The sequence below is a fragment of the Panthera leo genome, chromosome A2 (assembly GCF_018350215.1).
Source record: "Panthera leo isolate Ple1 chromosome A2, P.leo_Ple1_pat1.1, whole genome shotgun sequence".
In the NCBI taxonomy this organism is placed as follows: domain Eukaryota; kingdom Metazoa; phylum Chordata; class Mammalia; order Carnivora; family Felidae; genus Panthera; species Panthera leo.
Window position 1 is genome coordinate 128,949,085 of NC_056680.1, and position 26,489 is coordinate 128,975,573.

General features: G+C 36.2%; 1 protein-coding gene and 1 non-coding gene across 8 annotated transcripts in view; one reads left to right on the top strand and one right to left on the bottom strand.

The window, feature by feature from the left end:
* The window catches only part of IMMP2L (inner mitochondrial membrane peptidase subunit 2), an 890,955-nt gene that overhangs the window by 674,960 nt on the left and 189,506 nt on the right, over positions 1 to 26,489 (bottom strand). The gene's annotated exons all lie outside the window — the stretch shown is intronic.
* On the top strand, positions 6,080 to 6,186 carry LOC122214619. Its single transcript, XR_006200000.1, has one exon. It is a non-coding gene; the product is annotated as a U6 spliceosomal RNA (small nuclear RNA).

A 26,489-nucleotide genomic window follows, 5' to 3' on the forward strand; every position in this document is an offset into this window, starting at 1 on the left:
AATGAAATAAAACTAGAAATGATTTAATCATTTTTGTAAAAGCCCCTTCTACTTGGATTAAAAAAATATTTGTTTTAAGCAACTCTTGGATGAAAATGTGAATACAAACTGAAAGAAAAAAATACCTTTAAAAATATTAAAATTAAAACACATGAGATATTTTGAAAGCACTGATCAGAGAGAAATTCAGAGCTTTAAACATTTCTATCAATAAAGTTCAAAGAACAAATATATAAAGGGGTGCCTGGGTGGCTCAGTCAGTTAAGCATCCAACTTTTCGGCTTAGGTCATGATCTCGCAGGTTATGAGTTCGACCGCCACGTAAGGCTCTGTGCAGACAGCTTGGTGCCTGGAGCCTGCTTCAGATTCTATGTCTCCCCCTCTCTCTCTGCCCCTCCCCGACTCACAGTCTGTCCCTCTCTGTCTCTCAAAAATAAAAAAATAATTTAAAAAATATATATATATATGAATCACTGTCAAAGCCAAGCAAGGACAGCTCCAGACCTTCTCACACTTCCCATCTCTTTCTTCTTCTATCCCAGCTCTGATTCAGTCAGAAAAGGCGCCCCATTTTTCAGGACTCATGTGCACCCAGACAGTCCAGGCTAATCTTCCCACCCCTACGTTGATAACCTAAATCATGTCTGCCAAATCCCTCTTGGTCTACAAAATAATATATTCAAAGGTTCTGTGGATTAGGGCATGGACATCTGTGAGAGGGGTGGGGAGCATTATTTTGCAAACCTGAATAACATATACATTTTCTTTTATCCAGCAATTGCACACACATACACAACTTGCACACCATTAAAAGTGAGGTAAGAGAGAAAACAAATTCATACATATATACATACATATATTTGTACATATATAAAAATTAAACTCCCAGCTCAGAAAGGTATTCAAAATAGAAACTAACTTGAAAAACATGGTGTTTCATACACACATGACTACAGAAAGACAGTACCCAGGTATGCCGCAAGTTCTCACTGCTTCTTTTCTACTTGGTCCTGACACTGCACAAGAGCTCCTGGAAATGGAGCTCCCTGCAGATACACGGAACCAACTGCCCCAGTGACCGAGATACCAGACTACGAAATGTAACTTCTTTTTTAATTTTTCACTTTTACTTTCTTCGTGCCATTTCTCTTGACTTTTATTTATTCCATTTCCTATCATGTCTCACTACACAGAAAGACAGAAAGAGAAAGGTAGCTCAGTTTTAGGTCAGATCAGTCTGGTAACAAGAGAAATCAAAAGTTTGAAACACACCTATTCCTTCTTCAGTCCCATCACTCTTGCATAATTAATCAAAGCCCTGACAAGCAGCTTTCATGGGCTTTTGACCCTGAGACAAGGGCAAGTTACAGGCCAAGTGCCATGAGCTCAGCAGAGATTCACACTTCCGGATGCTCTTCTGAAATCTAAACTTTAACACGGGCACAGCAGAAGGGGAGACAGAAATGGCATTCTTACAGAAGAGATAGAAACTAAAGCTTTATTTAAGCTTCCTTCACTCTTCTTAATGGATAACTTAGATATTTAAAACTATATTTGATGAAACGATGCCCACCTTTATGTAAGGTTAATTTTGAGGATGAATACCAAATTTTAAGCCTGAAGAGTTCTAAAAACTCAACTGTACAACACTAAAGGTAAAATGTCTACAGAGTGGAAATATAACAAAGCTGAATGGTGAATGGATGAGAAGAAAACATTTATACCACATGCAACAGAGGAAAGGTTAGTTATAGTATATAACTATTACATAGTATATAGTATTATAAAAAACAACTCTGAGGAAAGATAGGTAAAACATTCAATTAACAGAAGAAATAAAAATAAACCTAAGAACTTGAAAAGATGTCAAACATCACTAATAAATTAAGAGATGCAAATAAAAATCAGGATATTCTTCCCATGAAATTACAAATTTAATAGCTTTATAGCATCCGGTTATGTGAGAATATGGGGAAATTGCCATTCTCATACAATATTGGTGGGAACATAAAAAGGTGCAATTTTATTGGAGAACAACATTGTCAGTACCTATCAAAATCTAAAATTTACATGCCATACTATTTCCATCTCCAGTCATCTATTCTTGAGACACAATTACAAAGAGACACAATTTTAACTGTGAATTCTTTTAAAAAGGTGTGTAATGATATGAAAAATTTACACAAAAATAAAGGCCTGGAAGGATACACACCGCATGGATGATGGTATCGACAGGGTGGGAACTGTGAATGACTAAAATGAGTAAAGAGGTACTTGTGCATTGTAACTCAGTATGTCCTTACCTAATTTTGAATTTTTACGTAAGAACGTTTTCAAGGATACTTGTATAATCTCATCTTAATAAGTTATTTTTAATGTGACAAGGAGATAAAAAATTGAAGACAGCATGTGCCTAAGATGTTTTAGATACTTTTAGTCATGATGGCCCTTCTCAACCTACCCTTTAGTCTCAGCAATATTTTTATGCTTTCCAATTTTTATCTATTTTTTATTTTGGTGGAATCCATAGATTCCTCGATCATATCTTCCAGCTCAAAAATTCTAACAGTGTATTTTCTAGATTTTTATCCTGTCTGTAGTTATGCTTTACTGTCAGTGACAACATTTTTCAATTCTACAGTTTCAGATTAGTTCCTTTTTGTATCCATACATTCATAGTTGCTTCTACCTGTTTTGTGGTTACATAATCTCTTGCTCTAATTCAATGAAAGTAATTTTTTCACTTATCTCCATGAAAATAAAAATCAAATACACGTGTTTTAAAGCTTTTATCAAACCCTTCCATTAAACTAATTTTTTATAAAAAGCCAATTTGTGTTCACATTATTAATCAAGTTTTCCTTCTCAACGCAGATTTCTTCATGTTTTTTTATACCGTTTACAGTGGGTAAGACAAAGTGACCCAACAAAAACTAGCACGATGAGGTAGACAAAATAAATGAGAATAGTACCAAAAACAGGTTAGCACACATCACACATATTTAATATTAGTTGTTCAAATCTTGTTTCAACTCCATCTTTAAATTTTAGTCAAGTTACTTAAAAGCAAGCCTACATTGCTATTATTTAAATTTGAATATTTGGTCTTCAGGAATATTGCAGTACTCTCTTGGTTCAATAACATTTTTATATTAGGATTAAAATTCTAACTGATGCCACAAGGATCAGCAGTTATCAGTTAAATGAAAATGCCATATTTTTTAAAGCAAGCAATCATAAAAAGTAATACATTATATTTAAAAATTTACTTTAACTTAGAAACATAAATAAATCCCGATTTGCCAGTCTTTTGAAGTTATTTGAAGATACGAAACAATTATTTAGGAATGGCAATAACAGTAATTAGTGTAATCATCCCTTACCAATTGTTTTTTTTTTTTTCTATTTCCCATGGCTCCTAGCACATGCTTTGTAATAAAAGTATTAAATAAATTATTTGGATGGATGGGCAGAACAACAAGTATATAAATGGGAATGAATCAACCATTTAGCTCAAAGAACCAAGTCTGACTTCAAATTAGTCAAACCTAGAGTGCCTTAGTTACCCAAAGTACCATACATCTAGGGTCAGCATTTCATTTTTTTTTTTAAACAGTATCAGCAGGAGTATGAACAACAACACCAACAAACATCCACTACAAATCTGCTGTGCGAAGGACTCTGTAAGTTTCATCAGAAACACACAAAAAAATAAGCAAGACTGCCTCTACACATAATCCAGGTATAGACTTAAGACACACATAAAAGGACATATTACAATTTGAGGTATCTATGCTAAGTAGCAAGGAAGTGAGAAAGAGAACAAGGTGAGACAAAGAAACAAGACAAGAAGCACAGTACAAGCACTTCAAGGAGGCAAGAAGCAAAGGGAAGGGAAGGGAAGGGAAGGGAAGGGAAGGGAAGGGAAGGGAAGGGAAGGGAAGGGAAGGGGGGGAGGGGAGGGAAGGTTCTGCAGTCCAGGACATCATGGCAGAGATGTTGATCTGTGGGCAATGATGAAGTCCATGTACAAGAGAGGGTATGGGGGAAAGGTGGGTGGAAGTTGTGCATGGTCAAAGAAAGACACAGACTGTAGAAGGAAACAAACGCTTTTCTTTCTTCTTAGCATAACCTTGTTGTGCTGTAACTGTATTTTAGATGAAAATCTAGGACTAAAGGTCAACATTCACCCCATCCTCATCATTCTACCCACAGCAAACTGTTATCAGCCATAAACAGAGACTAGGTGTTCTGAGCAATCAACTACTTTGGTAAAACAAGACTTAACAGATATAACAGTAATCTAACAATCAGAATAAAATAACTACACTTAATGGTAAAAGTTGACTAACATAACTTAAACTGTCTTCGATAACTTAGAAGCCATTTAAGACCTTACAGCATCCATGAAGGGGAAAAAAAAATCGCTGTTATTTACTGAGCACCACTGTATGCCAAGTACTGCAGTGTAAGCTTCTCATTATCACCTCACTTAGTATTTACTATGTACTCTTATGAAGTATTACTTTTGTTTTATGGATAAAACAAAATCCAGGTGTCTAATATTCCTTACTCACTCATGACAGAAATAGCACTAGGTCTGATTCCACAGTCTTGTCCCTTCACCGTAATATTGTATGTGTATGTGTTTTAAAAAGAGTTACAGTTGGCAACAAGCTTTCCTAAAAATCAATCAATGAGACTATTTACCTTGAGTCTCAAAAATATTGTCCCAGAAGTCACTGACTACCTCTTTTTTTTTCTTTTTCTTTTCTCTTTTTCCTTTCTTCTTTTTTTTTTTTAATCATAGTACACTACGGGTGAGTTCCTCTGGATTTTATTTGTATAAACGATTCTTCCTTCAAACTAAATTACTTTAAAAACACTTACCACAAAGGAAATTGCTAACACAATCATTATCTACCTCAGTACAAACTAATGTTATTATCTCCAGGAAACAGAAGCAACTGAATTACATAATAGAAATATTAGTTTAAAAGGTCACTGGATGTCAGAATGTATCATTTTACAGAAGTCTCAGGAGACACCATTCATCAGAAATTATAATGCCTAGAACACCAAGTTCAATGCCATGATTTAGCAGATCTTGCTCTTCCTTGGTTCATTTAGCACCAGTTATGAAACTCTGGCAAGTGGAGTATAGTTATTCTCTCTCTGAAATATTTCCTTCCACATGCAAGGCAAAAGAAAGAAAACCAGGGAGGTCTATTTGAACAATGCTTTATTAAAAACACATCTAATATCCCACATTAATATACAGAACATACACACAAAAATTAGCTCTGAAAGAGATGAGCTTAGTCCCACGCCCGCACTTAAAAGATAAAGAAACAAAGACTCAATAAAGTCAAAAGTTTACCCAAAGTTATAGAAATAATGATTGAAAGAACCAGAAGTCAAGAGTGGTAATCAAATTACACCATCACTCTCAACTAGATTAAAGTAAAACTGAACATGAAATAAACAAAGATATGAAGTGATGCTTTCTTTCCCAAACTCACTTACAAACTTCAACTCAACTTTTGCATCTGGACCTACATTGGATTAGTAAAGGAATTTGATGAAAACTGAGTAATTAGCCCCTGCAATACATTAAAATACTTTCCAAACACTGTGTAAATACTTAAGGTAGTAACTGGGGCTGAAGTAGCATTCTCAAACCATATTACACAAGATGCCTATGTTTTAAAACACACGGTGAGAAACACATTTAGCCTCTAAATGCTAATTTGGGATTAGAAGCCAATTATAATTGCCACAGAGATATCAATCCTATGTTCACCACTAATACTACTCTTCCGTATACAAAATTCTTTAGATACAATTCATTGCCTGCAATATGTTACACATAATCAAGAAATAATAGTACAGAAGAAAGAAAAAAATTTTGGATGTCAAATGAACTAAAACTCTGCAAGTTTTTCAAGATTTCAAGTCTATGAGTCACTTTTCATAGTATACAAAGAACAAGAAAACCCATCACTATTGGAAATGCTGGGACTAAAAGAAAACTAAAAAAGACATTATTCTAGTTGTTTTTAAAAATAAATTAATTATAGTGCTCGCTTCGGCAGCACATAGACTAAAATTGGAACAATGCAGAGAAGATTAGCATGGTCCCTGCGCAAGGATGACACACAAATTTGTGAAGTGTTCCATATTTGTTTTAATGCTTTTTTAAATGTTTATTTAACTTTGAGAGAGACAGACATAGACAGAGCACGACCTGGAAAGGGCAGAGAGAAAGGTAGACACGGAATTTGAAGCAGGCTCCAGGCTCTGAGCTGTCAGCACAGCTGACAAACAAATTAATTAATTAATTATATACATTTACATTTCTCAAAATTTAAAACCGGGCATGTTTTCAGCCATATGATCCCTATTTCATCAAAATACATCCTTCATGTTCACCACATTATAAAATATGAATATAATACAAACATTTTAGAAAAATCTTTAGATTCATCTCCTAGATCTGAATATATATATCCTCTATCTCCCTGCAAATCCACTCCTAGGTTGATATCTAAGAGATATTCATACATATACAGAAAAATTTAAAGAATATTTGTAGCAGAAAAAATAACCCAACAACCTAAATGTCTGTTGACAGCAGAATGAAATCTAAATTGTGGAATCATCTGACTCCAGAGCAATAAAACTGAACTTCAGCTACACACACACACAGGATGAACTTCATCTAAAGAATACTGAGTGAAAGGGGTGCCTGGATGGTTCAATCGGTTAAGCATCTGACTTCAGCTCAGGTTGTGATCTCCCGGCTTGTGAGTTCAAGCCCCATGTCAGGCTCCGTGCTGACAGAGAGAGAAGTCTTCCTCTCTCTCTGCCCCTCACCCGCTCACGTTCTCTCTCTCTCAAAAATAAGTGAACATTAAAAAAAAAGGGTATGTTTTAAAAAAAAGAATATTGGGGCGCCTGGGTGTCTCAGTTGGTTAAGCATCCGACTTCTGTTCAGGTCATGATTTCACGGTTCGTGAGCTGGAGCCCCATATTGGGCTCTGTGCTAACAGCTCAGAGCCTGGAGCCTGCTTCAGATTCTGTGTCTCCCTCGCTTTCTGCCCCTCCCCCACTCACACACTCACTCTCTCTCTCTCTCTCTCTCTCTCTCTGTCTCTCTCTCTCTCTCAAAAGTAAATAAACATTAAAAAATTTTTTAAAAAAAGAATGTTGACTGAAAGAAGTCACACAGCAAGAGTATATACTATATAACTCAACTTACATACACTTCTGAAAAGGCAGAACTAATCTGTGGAAATAAAAATCGTCCGGGTGAGGCAGTGACACAAAGGGAATATGAGGGACATAGGGTCCTTAAGTATGTATTACATTTGTTCTGAGATTACATCCTGGGTTTCCCAGCAGGAGTAACCAGAATTATCAGAATATAGAAATGACTTTTCCACTAACTAGCCATATGATCTTTAATATCATTTAGCCTTCCAGTGGCAAGATTAATAGCCAATAAATCTCACGTAGATCATCCGAAGATTTTTGAGAAAGATTTTAAATCATTTTTATTCATTTAACAAATATTCATTGTGAGCCTACTATGTATAAAACACCATTTCGGGCACCTGTCACTTATATTCTACTGGAGAGAAATAGAAAATATGCAGCAAACACAATGAATATATGAATTATAATGTAAACTGCAATCAGCGTTTAGGAAAAAAATATACAAGTACACACCAAATGAGACCTTCAATCCTGTCTGAACATTTCTGAGCACACGTAAACACAGAAGGGAACTAGCTTTAAATAACTATTTTATTTTATTACACTCTGAAGTAAATCCTTTTCCAGGGTTAATACTCCAGCATAAATCTTCATGAATAAGTCTTGATAACATATGAAATATTTAAACATATCCTTGAAACCACAAAGGATAGAGCTGGAACCAAAAGGCAGATTTTTCAAAGAAAGAGATTAGCTCAGTGTTTCAGAAAGAACTTCAAATAATCAAAACACTTAAAAAGACAGTGTTAAAGAGAAACTTGATACTGGATTATAGAGAAATAAATTTATTCTGGAAGGAGGTTTGATTTGACCTATAAGACCCTTCTGGGGTTTTATTTTAAGAATAAATTAGCAATTAGGAGTTTTGAAAATATGTTAAAGTATTATTTGCTTTTAAAATATTTACTGCACATATACATTAATAAAATGAATGAATGTCATATACAACTTACATTCATAATAAATTGATATTTAAACTACTCGGTATTATCTTGTATACCTTAAAAATGCTGTCATTATTACATGTAAGTGTAATTATAACAGCAATAAAATTTTATATCCCTCTTACTTTTTCGTCTTGAGCATAATGTCTAAAAGCATTTTAAATATGTTAACTTTTCCTGTAATTCTAGGTACGCTAATAGGAATATTTGTGTTAGTCACCACACCCTTTTTAATAGAAAAAGATATACAAATCTCTAAAAATTTACAGGATTTTTAAAAGTTAATTTTAATATCATTCTAGCATAAAAGATGTGCAAAAAATGAGCCAAATTTAAAAAAATGCATATCCTAAACCACATTGTTTAAAAATTCAGGTAACAGAATAAAACAACACTGAGGCCTGTTTATGCCACACTGTAATGGTTTTAAATCATAGTTTGAACCCAAACTGAAAATCCTTGTAACTGCCTGTTACATATACAAGACATTTGTAGAATAATATCAAGTATTTATTGAGTGGTTGTACCCCCTTCGAACCCATTTTCCACACGATAGTTACCATGGTCTTTCTAAAATGTTATTTTATCGGGATGCCTGGGAGGCTCAGTTGTTGCGCACCTGAATTCCACTCAGGTCATGATCTCATGGTTCATGAGTTCGAGCCCCCCTCCAGCTCTGTGCTGACAGCTCAGAGCCTGGAGCCTGCTTTGGATTCTGTCTCCGACTCTCTCTGCCCCTCCCCTGCTCACTCTCTGTCTCTGTCTCTGTCTCTCTGTTTGTCTCTCTCTCTCTCTCAAAAATAAATAAACATTTTTTAAAGAATTCAATAGTAATTTTATCATGTCATGTTCTTTCTTTTTCTTTTAATTGTTTTTTACTATTTATTTATTTTTGAGAGAGAGAGAGAGAGAGAGAGAGAGAGAGAGAGAGAGAGATCATGAGCAGGAGAGTGGCAGAGAGAGATGGAGACACAAAATCCAAAGCATGCTCCAGGCTGTGTGCTGTCAGCACAGAGCCCAATGCAGGGCTCAAACTCTTGAGCTGTGAGATCATGACCTGAGAGGAAGCTGGACGCTCAATCAACTGAGCCACTCAGGTTCCCCAATGTTCTTCATGTTCCTTCTTAAAATTATAAATAGCTTTCTTTCTACCACAGGATCACACCCAAGTTCCTGAAAGTAACTTTGAGGTAGCATGCCATGCTTACCTATACAGATTTACCTCTCCCCACTCCACCTGAACTTAATTTTTCAACCACATGTCTTCAAGCCATGTTCTCTGAGCTTTGTGGATTCCCTGCTTGAAATATGAGCTGTCACTTCTGACAGAAATAGGATACTATTTCCTCTTCTTTCTTCCTGTCTTCTTCTCAGCTTTCAACATTCAGCTGAGACAAGACATGTCCTTCAGTGAGAAGATTTTCCTGCCTTCCTTCATACCCAGTGCTTCTTTCCTAAAGCAGTCTCTTACCGAGCTATATAGTTTAATGGTCTGCCTTCCCCACTATCAGCAAGACAGGGACCATTTCTCTGTATCACTTTTCTGTACCCCGTGATATTTAAAGAATTCATTATCTCTTGGATAAATGAGTGAATGATATGAATGCCAGCCCTCAATATAAGTGATGTAAGTGCTGGGACACAACACAAAATAAGAATATATTTCCCACGCAAGTAATTTCATAGTCTGGGAATTTATTTCCCACACAAATAATTTCATAGTATAGGTGTCTGCTTAAAATGAAAACAGAATAGAGAAAGAGGTGACACGACCTTGGGGAAATTACTTAACCTCTTCAAGCATTATCTTCTTCTTTTGTTAGGTGGGGGAACGTCACCATCTCATTACATAGTGCAACCATCCACTTATTTATCAAACCAGAAAACCAGTCACCATTCGGGTTTCCTCTCTCCCCCTCTGTTATTACATCCAATCCAACCAAAATGTCTGTGAATCTACCTCCAAAGAAGTATTTCAATCCATCCACTTCTCTCCATTTTTTTTTCTATCCCCACAGTAATCCAGTTTCTCTCCTAGACTTCTAAATATATTATTTCCATTCTTACCTCATCTAATTTATCATAGAGTAGTCAAAGAATCTTTATCAAACTATAAGTTGAATTCCACTTTACTTAAGATCTCTCTCAAAGACTTTATCTGCCCTATTAAATGATATGGCCTCTAACAACACCTTCAAACTCATCTTGTCCAACTTTGCCCAAACAAATCTCCAGCCACACTGGTCTCCTTCCAGATCTTGCAACATGCCAAACTTTTTGCTGCCCCAGGGTCTTGACATATACTGTTCACTCTGTGGAGTACACTCTTCTCTTCATTTTTTATAAGGTTGATTCCTTTACTTCCTTCAGTTTCAGTGTGTCAGTTAAGAGAGACTTTCCCTCCTGTCCGCCATAACTAAACTGTTGCCTCAGCCCACATTCCTGTTTTTCTCTATCACCACACACAGATCTTTCCTTCTTTCCCCTGCTTTCAGCATATTCTCAATGTGTAGAACTGTGCCAGGGTATAGAGCAAGCAGATTAAAAATGTCTCCAGAAGACAGAAGAAAAGAAGGGTAACTGCACATGGTCTGAACATGTGCAGACTATTTTGATGTGAACACAGGTTTCCTATTTTCTCTAAATTTTACCTTTGACAGTCTAACATCCACCAGAACTGGATAAATGCTCTCTGTTTAAAAGTCTACTATTAATACATACATTATCTAAAATAAGGCATGGGAGGGCACCTGCATGGCTCAGTCTGTTAGGCGTCTGACTCCGACTCAGGTCATGACCTCACGGTTTGTGGGTTCAAGCCTCACGTCGGGATCTGTGCTGACAGCTCAGAGCCTGGGGCCTGCTTCAGATTCTGTGTCTCCCTCTGTCTCTCTGTCCCTCCCCAACTTGTGTGCTTGCTCTCTCTCAAAAGTAAATAAATAAACATTTAAAATTTTTTTTTAAATAAGTCATGGGATGATACAACTGAATTAATATAAGTAGATAGCTGTTACTTTAGGAAGAATGAGTAGGATCATGGAGAAATAAATAAATAAGACACTTTAGAGATTAATTCAACGTTCTAAAAATGAAGTGCTACCTGAGGGTGGTAGCATCAGGAAGAAGCCACACAATAATGTTTTGGATGAGAAAATGAGGCAAAATAAAATTTGAGTACCACAAACCCAGGACTATGAATACGAGTAAAACTGATGAGTGCAGAAGCAGTAGTAAAGATAAACCCTGAGTATTCTACATTTATTGTTTTCTCCTAGAATTTTCCTTGCACATAAATACTTAGTATGAAAATTAGAAATTTCATGTAAGATCACATAGAATGTAATCCAGATTTTATGAGTCAATCAATCCTTTATAAGCCCTAGACAAGTCTAATATTGCTAAATGTGTAATATTAGTAATTTGAGGTCAGGTAAAACTGTCAAGTAGATGTAATCTTATTGCATACTGTTTTAGTTTTGCTTCATGAGAGCTCATTGCACTTAGATTCATTTTATGTTAGTCACCTGAGGCACAGTTTGCTACCCACCACTCTGCAATGAGCAGCTGTTTGCAATAATCCCCATGTTGCCGACAACATTAGACTGTCTCCTGGGGTTTAGAGGATGTTGATTCCTAAAGGCCAGATTTAACACTTTGGGGAAATATAAAAGACATCAAACAACTACAGAAGGAGAAATAAGGTATGGATCTTGATTATTTGAGGACTGCAACTTATTACAGGCATTGGTTACCACAGAAATTATGATCTGTAAATGGCCTACGTGGAATAGGCTGGGAAATAATACGTTGTACAAAAATGGAGTTGACTCATAGCACATCAGAGATGGGTGGCACCATGGAGATTAACTGGCAGCAGTTCTGGATAATGATTAACAGGTCAGAATCTCTCTAGTGAAAGCACTAATGTACCACTTGACAACTGTGGCCTCCACTGGAATGACTGCAATACAGGGCAGGTCGTTTTAAGGCAGTTCTGTTATAGAATTCTTTATATTGACTGAAAAATCTACTTTGGCTCTTTAATTTATTCCCACTAGGTTATGGTCCCTAGAACCAATAGAATAAATCAAGTTAATCTTCCATATCCCCACAGATATTTGGAAACAACTACTACATACCCTCACGCCTCATTTTCTTTGTCTTTGGATTATACCACTGTCCGTTATTCAATTCTAATGTTAATAAACATTATAATAATGAAACACAGTGTTTTAATCAAATGGGTCTCTTCTAAATTCCTTGCAATCGCCATATTTCAATAATCAAAGCCAAATGAACTAACCTACCAATAAGAACTAACAAATGTAGTAAGAGATTTGCAGGTCTCCTGAACTAAATCCTAATAAGGTTGGAATGAATTATAATCATCAGATAATGGAAATACTGAGGATTACAGAAATCAGAAAGGTCAGGAACTGAACTCATGGCTGACTTCGAACCCTAAGCCCTGTCCTGGACTACTTCAAGGGAGACCTGACCAGAGCAGAAGAGGAAACGGGCTAAGAGAAACTTCTGAACATCTGTTAACTCCTGAGTCTGTTATTTAATATACAAACTGACCCACATATTTGAGCCAGCTACGTGATCAATGTAGCAACTACATTTTTCTCCAGCAACTGAAAAAAGGGCTAAACAAGGCAAGGAAGAGGACAGAACTTTCCACATGCTACAGGAAGAGGTCTGAACTTACCTTAGATTTATGAGGCCATTGAGCATTTTAAGTGTTAGAATTACACATTTACTAAAGTCATTTTAAAAGATTGCTCTGAAAGTAGATATGGATAGATAAAATGAAAGCCACAGGAGAAGCTGAGAGCAGGAAAATAGTTCTCACAATAGTCCAGTGAACTGTGGACAAGAGTCTGAACTACATTGGTGGTGTGGGAATGGAACAAAGCACATGGACTCAACAGATTTAAAAGCAGAAGTGACAGTACTTGGTGATGGTTTAGATGATAAACTGTGGTACACTGCTGTTTCAGACTGTGGGCTCCGGTCTGACGCCGGGATTTGAAGTCCCACTTCGATTTGTGGGACTGACGCTGCACTTGAGTATCGACCACGGTAAAATAGGCACAAGAGTGCCTCACTCGTGGAGATGCTGGTAACTTTCACTGTGACACTAAATGTTAGTGATGACAGTGAAGAAGGAAGAAGGGGAAGGGAGGGAATGAAGGGAGTGTAGGGTGACTCCAGGTCTCCACTCAGGTGACTCGGTGAACTCCGAGAGGGAACGCAGGCAGGAGGGCAGGCTCGGGAAAGTAGATCGTGAGTTCAGTTTTGAAGATGATGGGCCTGAGATATCTGAGGTTATCCAGGCAGCAATGGGTTGAAGAATATGGAAGTAAATGCCAGCATGAGACTAGCCTTGTAAAGCAACTAAGCTCTGAAGGCAATTAGAAAGGATCAAAGAGCCAGGGGAAGAAAGTGGCTTCTTTTGATGGATGACACAAGCCTTTAGGGTTTGAAAGAAAAGCACCTGGAGGTAGAGATTGAAGGTATCAATGATTAAAGAGCTAAATGGGTGGCACTGGTTTCAGAGCCTTTGGAGACAAATGGGCCCGGAGCACAAGGACAAGCCTCAAAGAGGAACGAAAGATCCTCCTTCTCCTAGAGAGGAAGGAAAGAGGCCAAAGCATGGGTAGGTTTAGGGCAGGAAATTGGAGTTTCTCTACCATCTTTCTATTTCCTAAAAGTCTGAGACCCAAGGCAGTTGAGGGAGGCTGAGGAGCAAGGAGGTACACTGGAAGATGGGGGCAAAGTTTTGGATCCCAAAACGGAGGTGAGCACGACAAAGTAAAGGCATCCCTGCTTTTTGGGGTCACCTGGGGCATTTCCCCTAACTCTCCTCTCATAAATTCAACTTTTATCTCTCCCACAACATTTGCTTATAAATTCTATTAAAGCATTTATTATGATAAAATATCTGTATGTACCTTCCCCACTAGGTCCCGTTCAGTTCAATGCTAAATTTCTGTAAAACACAGGTGGCACTCGAGCTTTCTCAGAAGCAGCAAGCCAGTGAGCAAGTCATCAAACTGGACTCTAATCCCATCTGCTTCCTTATTTTACTATGTTAGAAACCAAACAATGCCATTTTAAATCTAAGTAAAATAGAGAAATTTTGCAAAATTTCTTCTAATAGCAAATAGTGATTAGGAATCTGCCCTATGAATAAGGTAAATTGTGTCCATAGTATTTTTTCTCAAGATGCCCAAATGGCATTATTCGTCTCATTAACAGAACCAAAATTAAGAAATGGCCTTCAGAAACTGTTAAGAGAGCCTTAAACTATGCTCCATTGGACCTAGATGTTCTTGGAAAAAAAATGAACCTCTGCCATTACTTACAAACTGACTCTGCCATCCGAAAGCTCTGATATCTGAACAAGGAATATTTCTTCTTCTGCCCTTATGTGTACATATCATAAACTCCTAATGATCTTCCTTGAATAAATTTAAACTAGCAAAGAAATCTTTTCTTCATCAAAAATCCTTTCAAGTATTCATTTTCTTCCCAAGGAGACTGAGTTCTGTGTATACTAGTTAATACTTTATAAGCTTGGGCTTGCATGCAGAACACAGAGGCCCTTTTATTTCCAGATAGTTTTTCTGCAATTTTAGTAGTGTGCCATAAGGAAAAGAATGGTTTTTAAGCTACAATCACATTATCAAAACAGAGGAGCCTCCCAGAGTCCTAATTACTAGAGTCAGAACATGGAATTATTCTCTCAATTCTACTTTTCTCTGAAATTTGAGGGGAAAAATTAAAGATTAATCGCTAATACTAATAGCAACAAATTATTTGACAAATATGTATGAGCACCTGTGTTGGGCGGCTGCTATGTTAGGTATAGGAGTGGTAATGAAACTGCAAGAAACATTATTCCTTCTCTTCAGGAATTATATAGGCAAGTGAGACAGAACATATGTTAAAGAACAAAACACTTTAAAGAATTTTGAGCCAAAATCCAACAAATGCAGCCACTTAATTTACAACAGGTGTCTTTTAATTTCAAATGTTAAAAATCAGTTTTTCTCACTAAGCTTTAGGAAAGCAAATAATGTCTTGGCTTTCATGCAGCCCTAAGAGCCTTAACTGTGTAGGTGTTAGAACACTACAGATAAATTGCTATATAGGCTTTAACTAAGAATGTGTGCAGAAGCACGGCTGTGTGGTACAAGGGGGAGAAGTAGAGTGGGATCCCTAGATAAAGGGGAAGAAGAACTCGAATAGCCGCTGAGGGCGACAGAAGGAGTGCCAGGACAGGGAAAGACAGGGTCAGACACTCCACTCTCCCAACCCAGCATTCTGGCCACATCCCACAGAGGCCCTCTCCCTGTCCATATCAAAATGAATATCCCTTATCTCTGATCCAGAAGAGTCCCTACACTATCCCCCCCTCCAATATGATGCCTCTCATCTACTCCATGTGAACTCATTCTTTATTCAAAGATGTTCCCTATGTAAGAGGAATCCTGATGCCAATTATTAAAATAAAATATATCCCAAATCATTAAATTTTCATATAGTTACACTGGTGGACTTATCACCATTTTGTAATTATTAATGCAATATATTATTAAAAATTATTAGGTAATGGGGAGCCTGGGTGGCTCAGTCGATTGAGCGTGTGACCTTAGCTCCGGTCATGGTCTCAGGGTTCATGAGTTTGAGGCCAACATTGGCTCGCTTGCTGCTGTCAGGGTGGAGCCCACTTTGGATCCTCTGTCACCCTCTCTCTCCCCTCCCTCCCTTCCTCTCTCTCTCTCTCTTAAAAAAAAAAAAAACATTAAAAAAAATAATAATACATTATTAGGTAATGAACTCCTTGAGGGCAGGGTCTTCTTAGCATCCCCAGAGCTTAGAGCAGTACACACTAGGTGCTCAATACATTACATGGGGACAATATTCCTCCTACCAACAGGAGGATCTAGGTGTTTACTAATTACCTGAATCTTACACGATTATTCTGTGTAAGTAATCACACTCGCAATGACAGATTTTGTCTAAAGTGGCTAAGCGATTAGGAGATTTCAGCTGTATGTCACCATAGAACAACTCTGACATTTCCTTTCTACAGAATATTTAAGAGTAAATGAAAAGAGAATTTAACACCTTTCCAAAAATCATCCAAAATGTGTATTAGTTTGTTCACAGGCACCATGAGGATCTTCACCTCTTACACCTTTGATCTATTTTTTAATTTTATTAATTTCCTCAGTTTCTGTTTATTGAGAACAGAATAATGAACACTGTAATTGTTGGGGATGAAGGGTCAGGTGAAAACCTGACTATGCATTTTCAGCCATTATACTTAATATTGCTAGGTTAGACGGCCAACCTTTATACTGGAAGAGATGAAAGTACCACACAAAATGATGAGGAAATCATGATGTTAATATTTGCAATAACAGTCTGGTATTGATTTTGATGTAAAACTAAAAAGCTTACTTAATACATTTTTTGCTCAATTCACTACTGAATGTACACGGGGGAAAAAGATGGTATGTTGCATTCAACACCAACCCATTAAATCAAAATGAATAGGGGTGGAATCTTTTTTTTCTTATACTGCACTGTAGATAACTCCCAATTCAAGATAACCAGCAATAGGAGCAATTTATCACCAAGATCATTTTGTCATCAAGTTCTGCTCCCATTCCTGGCAAAAAAAAAAAAAAAAAAAAAAAAAATTAATAATAACAAACGTATTCCTTCTGACCTATGCAAATTCCAAATGGGTACCACAGATAAAAATTGCTAAATGAGTGGCTATAGTACAATGAGCTTGCAAAAAGAAAATCTTCTACTCACTGTTCTTTCTCATTACCAACTTATTTCATTGTTGTGTTAAATTTCAAACCATACTTTTGAAATGAATAAATGCAATCCATCTCAATTTCATCCATGTTGTACTGTATATCCAATAAATATCACTTTCAATTTTTTTTGGCCTGTGTATTTCAAGACAGCTACTACATTGCCTCAATATACTTTATTTGGTCTATTAGTATAAAAACAAATCTGATTAGGCTTCAATTCTTCAGAGAAATGATGTTCACCTACTGAAATATGTCACCTTCTTGAGAATATTTCCTTTTTCTGTCTTTTTTTATTTTTTTGATTTTTAAAAATTTTTTTTAATGTTTATTTATTTTTGAGAGAGACAGAGACAGAATGCGAGTGGGTTGGGGCAGAGAGAGAGGGAGGCACAGAAACTGAAGCAGGCTTCAAGCTCTGAGCTGTCAGCACAGAGCCCAATGTGGGGCCCGAACTCACGAGCTGTGAGATCATGACCTGAGCCTAAGTCAGACGCTCAACAGACTGAGCCACCCAGGTGCCCCTGTTTCTTTTTTTAAAGTATTGTTTTCTATCAGTCTGTTTCTCACTAAGGCAATAAATGTATTCATAATATGAAGACTTATGAGTAATAAGTATAAATGCAGTCACTCAGCTAGAGGTTTGGAATCAAGCACACACACCTGAGGCATAAAAGAGCCTACTTGAAGGGTGATGCTTGACAGGCTATGGGAGAAGTGAAAACAACCAACCATATACATAGTACAGAGGTGACAAAAATCTGGACATGCCAGTCAGCGGAGAAGATGCAGAGTAAAGAATTAAAAATATATGGTATATATATACGTGTATATATATGTATGTATATATATACACACATATATATACACGTATATATATACATATATATACGTATATATATACGTATACATATATATTTTATATATATATATATTATATATATATATATATAATATATATATATAGGGAAACAGAATACTTTTGTGAATCTCTATGATTCTGAATACTTTTCTGTTTTGAGACTCACTGGCTCAAAAAGTGCTAGGCAAACACAGGTTCATGCAACTGTGTCTATATATCTTTATCTACAAATTTCTTCATTTTCTCAAAGGAAAAAAAATTAATAGTCTCAACTTTTTTCTAACTTTTGAATGGGTTTCAAAAGACAGAGTAAGTAGAAAAGAAAACTATGGGCTATTTCCACATAAAGGTCCCTGATGATATCTGAAACAAAAATATCTAACATTTGTCTATCCAACAAGTGTCAAGCACTTAGCAGGAAGAGCATATTAGAGTGATCAGTGTGTATATGTGTGTATATGTGTGTATATATTCCTCACAATTTCTTGAAAATTAAACATTATTGTCCCATTTTATAAACAAGGAAAGTAAGATTCAGAAAACTTGAAAAAAAATATACAATGCTATTTAGATACTAGTCAGATTTCAATCTCCACACTCTTTACTTTCCAACCTCCAATCCAGTGGCTGGCTCGAATGAGTCTGAGCCAATAGTTCTCAAACTTGGCCATAGGACCCCCTAACATTTCTAAAATGCAGTAAAGATCCCAAAACCTCTTCTTTATGTGAATTGTATATATGAATTTATGCCACATTAAAAACTAAAATTCGTAACTTAAAATTTGTTAATTCACTTTAAAATAATAATAACACAACCATTACAAGTTAACAAAAATAAATTTTTGTTTAAAATAATTCTATTTTCCCCAAAATACTTAAAAGTAGCATTGTTCTACTTTTTTTGCAAATCTCCTTCATGTCTGGCATAGAAACAACTGGATTTTCAATTCTGCTTTCGAATTCATCTGTCATTAAGTCACATGTCCTGTTGTCTCTTTACAAGTACACTGTACACTCAGGAAAAAATGAGAGTAAAGAAGGCAAATAAATTCTTAGGATTATTGTACAGAGTGTTGTCCTCACAGACCCACTAAAAGGGCTTCAGGGATCCATTAGCATCCCCTCAACCACATTTCAATAACCCCTTGGTCCTAAAGTATATTGTTGATATTGCATATGTATTATTTCATAAAATAAAAATTCAGAAATTTAACATAAAATTTCCGTTTTCTACCATAGAGTTTATCATGTATCTCTCAAGCTCCTGCTCCACCTAATATCAGAAAACATAATCTAGGCATTTCTAGATAAACTTGGTCACATCTGGGTTTCTCACTAATCCTGTTTAACTTCAATTCACAATTTCACGACTCAACATCTTTCTTCTCCCTGAGGTAAGGTTTACGTGTTGAGAGGCAGTTCACACAACAGTCATATGGTACCAGTAGGAGGCATCAAACATGCAGTGCCCTGCTCTGGCACCTTCCATGTCTCAGCATTTGGACAATCTGGTTTTTGGTGAAGTAATTATCTATGGTTGGCCTCTAATCATGCACTCCATGGTGCCATTTGGACTGTGTCCCCTCATCATAACTGAGAGCTATTTTCAAGCACTGGTCTGTCAACCAACTTTCCTGTTCTTCGTCTCCAGACACCTCCCATAAACATCTCTACCTTACTGAACTCATGTCACTCTAGTGTAGGATACATCCATGAGATTGTTGCTTCTCAAAGTTCCAGAAGAGGCAGGAGGTTCCAATGCTGCTACTACCACACCATAGTCATATAGGACCATACACACTTTTATAGAAGTCTTGCCATCTGCCTGGCTTTCACCTAGACAGTGAAGCACCAATCTCCCCTGTTCAAACCTTCACCTAAAGGGAATTCCTATCATCATCCCAGGTCTCAACTGAAGAGGAAAGGAGGGTAGGGTATAGGACTGCCAAGTGTATGGATTCTTGTTTCTAATGCAACTCTTCCTTCTGGCCAAGAAACAGTTAGTTAACATGTAAATGAGATCATCTCACTTTTTAGCTAATTGAATTCTAATCTATTGCTTAAATTTTTTAAAAAAATTTTAAAAATTATGTACTGGTATCTTCAGAGCTGTACTTTAAAAACTCAAGACCCTTTCTATCTTACACAGCGCCAGCTTCTTCAACTCAGACATTTGGGATTTCAAGACTTTTGCATCAACTGTAAATTTCAGCAGCCTACTTAGAACTCAAAAAATAAGTATTTGAGTCTTCTTTGTAGCTTTGCTCTATTCTCAGACATAAGACTGTAAATGTCATAAACATCAATCTAATTTAAAGGGGAAAAGGGATTTGAGTATTAAAATCATATGCATACATGTACAAGTACATATATGTTAAGAGAAAAGGATTTACTAAAAAAAATTATACAACTTAATATATCAAAAAACAGTCTATTCACATTTTTATAATAACAGATCCCATATACACAAATGTAGCCAGTTATATATATTACATTAATTATGAAAAGGAAACACTGGTTTTATTGACAAATTTTAATAGTCCTTTGCCTCTTCCTCCCTCCCCCCTCTTCATCTGAAAAATATTGGAAATATCAAATAATGCTGCCTACATAGGGTTCTCTGGTAGGATCCTAGGTGGTAAGATACTACAGATAGACATGAATTGGAGTGTTGAGAACAGTACTATTTAGGAAGCACGTAAAATTAAGAATAGGGCATAGAGCTTTATATTTATAAGCAATGGAGGTATGAGCCCAGAATATCTCTCATTCCAAAAATGCATAAATACATACAAAAACCCTATAGATTCTCATTTATAAATATCCAAATAAAATCTGGACAAATCCAGTCGCATAGTACAAATATCCCCTCATGACCAAACAGGGTTATTCACAATAATACAAGACACATGAATTGAAAGACATCTATTTGAGTAATATATTTACCATATTAACAGAAAAATACAAAACACACCTATTGCTATCTTGAATGATGCCTATGCCTAGTGCAAAGGCTCAAGTATTCAAAATTTAAACTCCACTTTAAGATAAACATTTAACAAGAAAAACCAGAAAAGCCTTTTAACCAAATGAGAATAAAGAAGACTTATTTAATTCCATATGAGGAGCCAAAGGAAATATTATTTTTAATGGTAAATAGTAAAGAGTTCCCACGAAGGTCAACAGGGAGCAGAATGGAGGTTTTAGTCAAAGAAGAAGAAAAGAAAAAAAGAAGTATAAGGTGTCGTCTGTGCCTGCCTACAAAGACAGACACAATCAACTGAAAAGGTATTAGAATGAGTAAGAACATTCAGAAATGTGGCCAGAATCAGGATCAACATCAATGACTTTCCATCCACAGAAGCAACCAATTGCAAATTTTACTGGGAAAAAAGATCTTTTGAAACATAGCCATAAAAATCTATGGAATAAGTAGGAATAAATCTAATGTGCAAGAAATGTGCAAGTATGAATAAAGAACACTATAAAATTTTACCCAAGGACACAAAAGAAGTTCTGAAAAATGAAGACATACCATTCATATGACCAAAAATTAAATCCCTACTGTGTATCAAACCCCAAAACAAATTCCAGATGTATTAAAGATCTCAACAGAATCAATAAAACTGTATAGGTACTATAACAAACTATGAGAGAATAAAGAGGAAATGAGAGGCCGAGAAAGAGACCACTTGGGAAACACAATAATAACTTGTTTTCCCCGAGTGAATCTTCAGCACCATCATCAATAGAAAACATATTATGAATGTTTCATGAATGTATTCTAATAAACATGATACTCTGTATTAAATATAAGTAACACTGGTTGCCTTTAAAAGGTGAAATTAAGTATTGTCATGTTAACAATTCTCCTATTTTCTACAATAAACGTGGAATTTTTAAAAAATAAAAATGAAACATATTAAAAATTTAAACATACATAATGCAGGTGACAATACTAATACATAAAATAAGTTTGGTGAAATGGTTTCTTTTCATAAATTAACTATGAAAATAAAGAATGTAAAGTGTAAGTATATACTGAGTCTTTTGCCAGAGGTACCGTACATAGACAAAGTGCTATTTCTTTTCAAAACCCAACGTAAATTGCACAACTGAGCAGCATTACTTACTTTATAGAACCCCTTGTATATCAGAATTAGTAACTCAATATTTTTCCAAATTTTCTTGCTTTCTTCAGTAACCTGCATAAATTTCCTCCAGTGTACTTAAAACTATTTTTTGAAACTTCAACTCAAAAAAGAAAAGCAGTTTAAAAATAAGAAAGCAAACGGGGCGCCTGGGTGGCGCAGTCGGTTAAGCGTCCGACTTCAGCCAGGTCACGATCTCGCGGTCCGTGAGTTCGAGCCCCGCGTCGGGCTCTGGGCTGATGGCTCGGAGCCTGGAGCCTGTTTCCGATTCTGTGTCTCCCTCTCTCTCTCCGCCCCTCCCCCATTCATGCTCTGTCTCTCTCTGTCCCAAAAATAAATAAAAAATGTTAAAAAAAAAAAAAAAATAAGAAAGCAAAAAAATCTTAAACACTTCTACTCACTTCATAAGATATACAGAAATGTTACTGGTAGTAAGGGTTCAATTTTTGACCTATATGACAAATTTAATCTGTATTTAGTAATACAAATCATTCTCCTTTGGAGGAATGACTGAAACATACCCAAAGCAATTATCTAATCAAAAAGAACATACATACAGTGTAATTCATTTTCATTTTGCCTCATATTTCTAAAATCCACATTTAAGCTTTAATAGTATTCTTTATTTTTATATCAATAGGTCTTCAATTATATTTATCTGAAAATATCTAATTCTGTTAGAAAATCTTCCATTTCTTAAAATATTTGCTTTCATGAGTATGTAATGATTATTTGAAAAACAAACTCCCAAGGACAACAATTAAGCCACATGGGACACCACATAGACAGAATTTACAGATTTAGATACACACATCATATGTATTCACATGTGCACACACACACACACACACACACACACACTTAAAGGTAAGTATTAAATAAAAATATAATCAGCTATAAATTAAATAGACCCAAATTCCTCTTTAGACTTATAAATTTGACTCATTCCACTCATTTACAAAATGACTTATTTGACATAAAATCCAGAATGTTCACTTTTTTATGTTTATTTACTTATTTTGAGAGAGAGAGAGAGAGAGAGAGAGAAAGTGTACCAGCACACACAAGTCAGGGAGGGGGAGAGAGAGGGGGATAGAGAGAATCCCAAGCAGGCTCCTCGCTCAGGAAAGAGCCCAGCACAGGCCTGATCTCACAACCATGAGATCATGACCCGAGCCAGAATCAAGAGTCAGACACTTAACCAACTGAGCCTCCCAGGTGCCCCTAAATGTTCACTTTGTAACACAAAACTGAAAGTTTGTAGGAGAATTCTCATATACACAATACTATTTATGAGAAAATTAGTTAACTTTCTAGATCAGCTGGGATAAAAATCCTTATTTAAAAAATACAATAGACAAATGTGACATTTTTACAGATACATTTTGCAGGATTTTAAATATATGTATGTACAAGCCAGAAGATTACTATCCACTGGCATACTACTGCAAAAACTGCAAACTCATCTTTGCCATGGAATTAATTACTAACCACTTCAAGAAGATGTGGACACAGACTGGCCCAACGTGGTATTTAAAGTGTTTTCTTGTTTTGTTAAATACACACATCTGTGTCTTTCTACTCAAAAAGTGACAAGATCTAAAACACATTTAAAATCTTTTTTTTAAATACCATGCAGCAATGATCCCTTAGAGGCAGCAACTTTAGATGGTGCTTAAACAATGAATTTTTTTCCAACAATAACAATTTTCTTTAAATTCATTTACAAAACCTCACCACACAGCATGAGGCATAATTTCCTGGTAAGCAACTATAAAGTAGAATTAACTATCCTCAAATGACTATGAAATTAAGTCAGCCATATCAGATTAAGATGACCATAAATGCAGTTAAAAACATGTTAATTTACATAGCCCCCTAACCATGTTTAATTGCCACATTAAAAATCCTAAATGCATTCCCTTCAAAAGCTGGTCTGTACTTTTACAAAGCAGAATAGTGTCAACTAAATTAACTTGTTTTGCCTGAATGTTGCACTTGTTTTTAATTCATATTACTGGTAACTGGTAATTCACCAACTCTAGCTATTATGTCTAAATATTTTTATTAAGCGGTTAATAAAATGAATCCATCAAACTGATTTTCACAAGGTGAAAAATGTGTTAAGAAAAAAAAACCCCTCTTAGCCTTTGGCAACTTGAGCCATCATAAAGAATGTAGAAAATATATATATGCTGTTGTCCATTTCTACCTGGTATCTTTAATCATCTGCAACATTTTCATCCCCCATAAACAAGGAAAGCAAAGGAAGGAGCCAGCACTGAAATGACTGCTGTACCACCCACCCCCTCCCCAATACTCAATGATATCTACAACGCATGAATACCTTGGTTTTCCACCCTAGGTCTACCCACCCTAGTTCAGCTTTGGAAGCCCATTCTTTACTGGGCTGTCAACAACTCATCTTTTAGATTCAGCGTATGAAGCCATTTGGCTTGTTTTTGCTACACCCTCTAGGTGCCTAACTCTCTAAAATAAATCATTTGAATTGTAGACTCCAGTATGTTTGGATATGTCTTCCTTCCTAAACTACTCTTTCATGTTTCATCACATGCACCATGATTTCGGATGCATTACCTTACTATCCTCTATTTCCTGTCTCTTAAACACTGGGATACCACCCACCCAGTGAGGGTGGTGTTTAGATAGTTGAGGATAATTTAGACCACCAACTACTTCGGCATCTTCAAAGCATTAATCAAACTATCTTTTCCCATTATGTACCATATAGAATCCTCAACAAGCAGCAGTGCAGAAGAGACAAAAGTGATTGGTTCTGACATGCCCAAGGGAAAATAACCAAGTATAAAATTATCTTAGCTTTCTCCACAGCATAACACCCTCTGGTTACCATAATGCCCAAGCTTAGTAGTAAGCAACCCCAAAGCATCACACCAAGTGGTAAAGGTCTAGACTGCCATATTTTAACATACATATAGTTTCACTAAAAGGCTCACTTAGCCAATTCACAAGACGACCCCATCCCCGTGAGAACTATGCAAGGGTGAGATTTCTATAGCCTTCACACTACAAGCCAAGTCTAGAAATGACTGGTTCTAACTTTTGGCCTTGTGCTCTTACACCAACCAGATACTTGCAATGGGGGGAAAGGTGAAATCTCTTTCAAAATAATGAAAATTGACATAGGTGAGGACAGAAATGAAGACAGTAAAGGAAAGAGAAGGTGCCGTAGATTTAATTACACAGAGGTAATCGCTATCACCATTTTAATACATTTCGTTTCAGTCATTTGTTCTGTGTGCAGATTGGTTGCTTCAACTCGACTTCAGTTGTGTTCTTTAATACACAGTTCTTTAAGCTGCCAGTTAGAGAGCTAGATAGCTAAGCTAGAAAGTTGAAGTTCACTTCCTGAACTCCCTGACAGCTAGACTGGGGTGCACGATACAGCTCTTGCCACACAGACACACTGGCATGACTTTGAATCAGAATTAACACAGTGAGGCAGAGGCCAGACTGGCTGCTGTGGCTGCCTCTGCTGTTTTTACCTACAGAATCAGTCCAAGAGAAATTTGATTTCTCTGCAGCATAGAGCCCAATGTCTAATCCCTATTTTCATGAGTGTCAACAGCCAAAGCCAGGCATCCATTTTACTAACATAAATCATGGCACAGATGATGTGGTCCATGAGCAGCAGTTATGAAGCAGCTTCCTAGTTCTCCATATTCTTAAACACGGCAGTAACTGCAATTTCCTTGTCTGGCCAGCTTCACAATGCACAGTCCCTCCCCCAACAGAAACACAGTAATTGGATGCAGCGAGAAAGAAAGTTTCATTGTGTTTGAATGAGTGTACATTTCCATCTATTACAGAAGTTACAGAAGTTGGTGCTTACTGATAAAGAGCCCAATAAATATTTATTGAATCAGTTAGAGGAGGATGAAAGTGAAAGAGAAATAAGAGAGGGAAGAGGGAAGCTGGAAAGAACTGAAAAAGATGGACAGATCTAGATTATTTTAAAGGATTTATCAGAAAAAAAAATTCCTGAAGTTTAGAAATCTTTGGTATCATTACAACTACTTTTTTTAATTAATTATAAAATACTTGAACTTCATTTCTATTGATTTTTCTAAAAGAGAAAATTTTGTTCACAATTTCTATCCTCTTGAAACTTATATTCTAAAATACCATGTAATTTTACTTAAGTGTTTTCAGGTTAACATTATAATTTTGTCATAAACCTCATTACACATCCAAGAGTTAAGGAATAAGTCTTCCATATTACATGAAGCTAAAATCAAAGGCAGACAACATCAAAACAAACATACTGCAAAAAAGTGTACTCCCATTTCACTAGGTGCATGTGAATTATGATGTAACACTTGTGACATTATTTTAAAGTAGCGGTTCTCACAGTATGGGTCCCAAGACC